The sequence below is a fragment of the Quercus robur genome, chromosome 6 (genome assembly GCF_932294415.1).
Source record: "Quercus robur chromosome 6, dhQueRobu3.1, whole genome shotgun sequence".
Taxonomy (NCBI): domain Eukaryota; kingdom Viridiplantae; phylum Streptophyta; class Magnoliopsida; order Fagales; family Fagaceae; genus Quercus; species Quercus robur.
This window is the reverse complement of record NC_065539.1, coordinates 54,555,001-54,561,219: the sequence shown is the minus strand read 5'-3', so window position 1 is coordinate 54,561,219 and position 6,219 is coordinate 54,555,001.

The window sequence follows — 6,219 nt, the reverse complement described above, 5'->3', positions numbered from 1 at the left end:
ACCCTAAACCCTAAACCCTAAACCCTAAACCCTAAACCCTAAACCCTAAACCCTAAACCCTAAACCCTAAACCCTAAACCCTAAACCCTAAACCCTAAACCCTAAACCCTAAACCCTAAACCCTAAACCCTAAACCCTAAACCCTAAACCCTAAACCCTAAACCCTAAACCCTAAACCCTAAACCCTAAACCCTAAACCCTAAACCCTAAACCCTAAACCCTAAACCCTAAACCCTAAACCCTAAACCCTAAACCCTAAACCCTAAACCCTAAACCCTAAACCCTAAACCCTAAACCCTAAACCCTAAACCCTAAACCCTAAACCCTAAACCCTAAACCCTAAACCCTAAACCCTAAACCCTAAACCCTAAACCCTAAACCCTAAACCCTAAACCCTAAACCCTAAACCCTAAACCCTAAACCCTAAACCCTAAACCCTAAACCCTAAACCCTAAACCCTAAACCCTAAACCCTAAACCCTAAACCCTAAACCCTAAACCCTAAACCCTAAACCCTAAACCCTAAACCCTAAACCCTAAACCCTAAACCCTAAACCCTAAACCCTAAACCCTAAACCCTAAACCCTAAACCCTAAACCCTAAACCCTAAACCCTAAACCCTAAACCCTAAACCCTAAACCCTAAACCCTAAACCCTAAACCCTAAACCCTAAACCCTAAACCCTAAACCCTAAACCCTAAACCCTAAACCCTAAACCCTAAACCCTAAACCCTAAACCCTAAACCCTAAACCCTAAACCCTAAACCCTAAACCCTAAACCCTAAACCCTAAACCCTAAACCCTAAACCCTAAACCCTAAACCCTAAACCCTAAACCCTAAACCCTAAACCCTAAACCCTAAACCCTAAACCCTAAACCCTAAACCCTAAACCCTAAACCCTAAACCCTAAACCCTAAACCCTAAACCCTAAACCCTAAACCCTAAACCCTAAACCCTAAACCCTAAACCCTAAACCCTAAACCCTAAACCCTAAACCCTAAACCCTAAACCCTAAACCCTAAACCCTAAACCCTAAACCCTAAACCCTAAACCCTAAACCCTAAACCCTAAACCCTAAACCCTAAACCCTAAACCCTAAACCCTAAACCCTAAACCCTAAACCCTAAACCCTAAACCCTAAACCCTAAACCCTAAACCATAAACCCTAAACCCTAAACCCTAAACCCTAAACCCTAAACCCTAAACCCTAAACCCTAAACCCTAAACCCTAAACCCTAAACCCTAAACCCTAAACCCTAAACCCTAAACCCTAAACCCTAAACCCTAAACCCTAAACCCTAAACCCTAAACCCTAAACCCTAAACCCTAAACCCTAAACCCTAAACCCTAAACCCTAAACCCTAAACCCTAAACCCTAAACCCTAAACCCTAAACCCTAAACCCTAAACCCTAAACCCTAAACCCTAAACCCTAAACCCTAAACCCTAAACCCTAAACCCTAAACCCTAAACCCTAAACCCTAAACCCTAAACCCTAAACCCTAAACCCTAAACCCTAAACCCTAAACCCTAAACCCTAAACCCTAAACCCTAAACCCTAAACCCTAAACCCTAAACCCTAAACCCTAAACCCTAAACCCTAAACCCTAAACCCTAAACCCTAAACCCTAAACCCTAAACCCTAAACCCTAAACCCTAAACCCTAAACCCTAAACCCTAAACCCTAAACCCTAAACCCTAAACCCTAAACCCTAAACCCTAAACCCTAAACCCTAAACCCTAAACCCTAAACCCTAAACCCTAAACCCTAAACCCTAAACCCTAAACCCTAAACCCTAAACCCTAAACCCTAAACCCTAAACCCTAAACCCTAAACCCTAAACCCTAAACCCTAAACCCTAAACCCTAAACCCTAAACCCTAAACCCTAAACCCTAAACCCTAAACCCTAAACCCTAAACCCTAAACCCTAAACCCTAAACCCTAAACCCTAAACCCTAAACCCTAAACCCTAAACCCTAAACCCTAAACCCTAAACCCTAAACCCTAAACCCTAAACCCTAAACCCTAAACCCTAAACCCTAAACCCTAAACCCTAAACCCTAAACCCTAAACCCTAAACCCTAAACCCTAAACCCTAAACCCTAAACCCTAAACCCTAAACCCTAAACCCTAAACCCTAAACCCTAAACCCTAAACCCTAAACCCTAAACCCTAAACCCTAAACCCTAAACCCTAAACCCTAAACCCTAAACCCTAAACCCTAAACCCTAAACCCTAAACCCTAAACCCTAAACCCTAAACCCTAAACCCTAAACCCTAAACCCTAAACCCTAAACCCTAAACCCTAAACCCTAAACCCTAAACCCTAAACCCTAAACCCTAAACCCTAAACCCTAAACCCTAAACCCTAAACCCTAAACCCTAAACCCTAAACCCTAAACCCTAAACCCTAAACCCTAAACCCTAAACCCTAAACCCTAAACCCTAAACCCTAAACCCTAAACCCTAAACCCTAAACCCTAAACCCTAAACCCTAAACCCTAAACCCTAAACCCTAAACCCTAAACCCTAAACCCTAAACCCTAAACCCTAAACCCTAAACCCTAAACCCTAAACCCTAAACCCTAAACCCTAAACCCTAAACCCTAAACCCTAAACCCTAAACCCTAAACCCTAAACCCTAAACCCTAAACCCTAAACCCTAAACCCTAAACCCTAAACCCTAAACCCTAAACCCTAAACCCTAAACCCTAAACCCTAAACCCTAAACCCTAAACCCTAAACCCTAAACCCTAAACCCTAAACCCTAAACCCTAAACCCTAAACCCTAAACCCTAAACCCTAAACCCTAAACCCTAAACCCTAAACCCTAAACCCTAAACCCTAAACCCTAAACCCTAAACCCTAAACCCTAAACCCTAAACCCTAAACCCTAAACCCTAAACCCTAAACCCTAAACCCTAAACCCTAAACCCTAAACCCTAAACCCTAAACCCTAAACCCTAAACCCTAAACCCTAAACCCTAAACCCTAAACCCTAAACCCTAAACCCTAAACCCTAAACCCTAAACCCTAAACCCTAAACCCTAAACCCTAAACCCTAAACCCTAAACCCTAAACCCTAAACCCTAAACCCTAAACCCTAAACCCTAAACCCTAAACCCTAAACCCTAAACCCTAAACCCTAAACCCTAAACCCTAAACCCTAAACCCTAAACCCTAAACCCTAAACCCTAAACCCTAAACCCTAAACCCTAAACCCTAAACCCTAAACCCTAAACCCTAAACCCTAAACCCTAAACCCTAAACCCTAAACCCTAAACCCTAAACCCTAAACCCTAAACCCTAAACCCTAAACCCTAAACCCTAAACCCTAAACCCTAAACCCTAAACCCTAAACCCTAAACCCTAAACCCTAAACCCTAAACCCTAAACCCTAAACCCTAAACCCTAAACCCTAAACCCTAAACCCTAAACCCTAAACCCTAAACCCTAAACCCTAAACCCTAAACCCTAAACCCTAAACCCTAAACCCTAAACCCTAAACCCTAAACCCTAAACCCTAAACCCTAAACCCTAAACCCTAAACCCTAAACCCTAAACCCTAAACCCTAAACCCTAAACCCTAAACCCTAAACCCTAAACCCTAAACCCTAAACCCTAAACCCTAAACCCTAAACCCTAAACCCTAAACCCTAAACCCTAAACCCTAAACCCTAAACCCTAAACCCTAAACCCTAAACCCTAAACCCTAAACCCTAAACCCTAAACCCTAAACCCTAAACCCTAAACCCTAAACCCTAAACCCTAAACCCTAAACCCTAAACCCTAAACCCTAAACCCTAAACCCTAAACCCTAAACCCTAAACCCTAAACCCTAAACCCTAAACCCTAAACCCTAAACCCTAAACCCTAAACCCTAAACCCTAAACCCTAAACCCTAAACCCTAAACCCTAAACCCTAAACCCTAAACCCTAAACCCTAAACCCTAAACCCTAAACCCTAAACCCTAAACCCTAAACCCTAAACCCTAAACCCTAAACCCTAAACCCTAAACCCTAAACCCTAAACCCTAAACCCTAAACCCTAAACCCTAAACCCTAAACCCTAAACCCTAAACCCTAAACCCTAAACCCTAAACCCTAAACCCTAAACCCTAAACCCTAAACCCTAAACCCTAAACCCTAAACCCTAAACCCTAAACCCTAAACCCTAAACCCTAAACCCTAAACCCTAAACCCTAAACCCTAAACCCTAAACCCTAAACCCTAAACCCTAAACCCTAAACCCTAAACCCTAAACCCTAAACCCTAAACCCTAAACCCTAAACCCTAAACCCTAAACCCTAAACCCTAAACCCTAAACCCTAAACCCTAAACCCTAAACCCTAAACCCTAAACCCTAAACCCTAAACCCTAAACCCTAAACCCTAAACCCTAAACCCTAAACCCTAAACCCTAAACCCTAAACCCTAAACCCTAAACCCTAAACCCTAAACCCTAAACCCTAAACCCTAAACCCTAAACCCTAAACCCTAAACCCTAAACCCTAAACCCTAAACCCTAAACCCTAAACCCTAAACCCTAAACCCTAAACCCTAAACCCTAAACCCTAAACCCTAAACCCTAAACCCTAAACCCTAAACCCTAAACCCTAAACCCTAAACCCTAAACCCTAAACCCTAAACCCTAAACCCTAAACCCTAAACCCTAAACCCTAAACCCTAAACCCTAAACCCTAAACCCTAAACCCTAAACCCTAAACCCTAAACCCTAAACCCTAAACCCTAAACCCTAAACCCTAAACCCTAAACCCTAAACCCTAAACCCTAAACCCTAAACCCTAAACCCTAAACCCTAAACCCTAAACCCTAAACCCTAAACCCTAAACCCTAAACCCTAAACCCTAAACCCTAAACCCTAAACCCTAAACCCTAAACCCTAAACCCTAAACCCTAAACCCTAAACCCTAAACCCTAAACCCTAAACCCTAAACCCTAAACCCTAAACCCTAAACCCTAAACCCTAAACCCTAAACCCTAAACCCTAAACCCTAAACCCTAAACCCTAAACCCTAAACCCTAAACCCTAAACCCTAAACCCTAAACCCTAAACCCTAAACCCTAAACCCTAAACCCTAAACCCTAAACCCTAAACCCTAAACCCTAAACCCTAAACCCTAAACCCTAAACCCTAAACCCTAAACCCTAAACCCTAAACCCTAAACCCTAAACCCTAAACCCTAAACCCTAAACCCTAAACCCTAAACCCTAAACCCTAAACCCTAAACCCTAAACCCTAAACCCTAAACCCTAAACCCTAAACCCTAAACCCTAAACCCTAAACCCTAAACCCTAAACCCTAAACCCTAAACCCTAAACCCTAAACCCTAAACCCTAAACCCTAAACCCTAAACCCTAAACCCTAAACCCTAAACCCTAAACCCTAAACCCTAAACCCTAAACCCTAAACCCTAAACCCTAAACCCTAAACCCTAAACCCTAAACCCTAAACCCTAAACCCTAAACCCTAAACCCTAAACCCTAAACCCTAAACCCTAAACCCTAAACCCTAAACCCTAAACCCTAAACCCTAAACCCTAAACCCTAAACCCTAAACCCTAAACCCTAAACCCTAAACCCTAAACCCTAAACCCTAAACCCTAAACCCTAAACCCTAAACCCTAAACCCTAAACCCTAAACCCTAAACCCTAAACCCTAAACCCTAAACCCTAAACCCTAAACCCTAAACCCTAAACCCTAAACCCTAAACCCTAAACCCTAAACCCTAAACCCTAAACCCTAAACCCTAAACCCTAAACCCTAAACCCTAAACCCTAAACCCTAAACCCTAAACCCTAAACCCTAAACCCTAAACCCTAAACCCTAAACCCTAAACCCTAAACCCTAAACCCTAAACCCTAAACCCTAAACCCTAAACCCTAAACCCTAAACCCTAAACCCTAAACCCTAAACCCTAAACCCTAAACCCTAAACCCTAAACCCTAAACCCTAAACCCTAAACCCTAAACCCTAAACCCTAAACCCTAAACCCTAAACCCTAAACCCTAAACCCTAAACCCTAAACCCTAAACCCTAAACCCTAAACCCTAAACCCTAAACCCTAAACCCTAAACCCTAAACCCTAAACCCTAAACCCTAAACCCTAAACCCTAAACCCTAAACCCTAAACCCTAAACCCTAAACCCTAAACCCTAAACCCTAAACCCTAAACCCTAAACCCTAAACCCTAAACC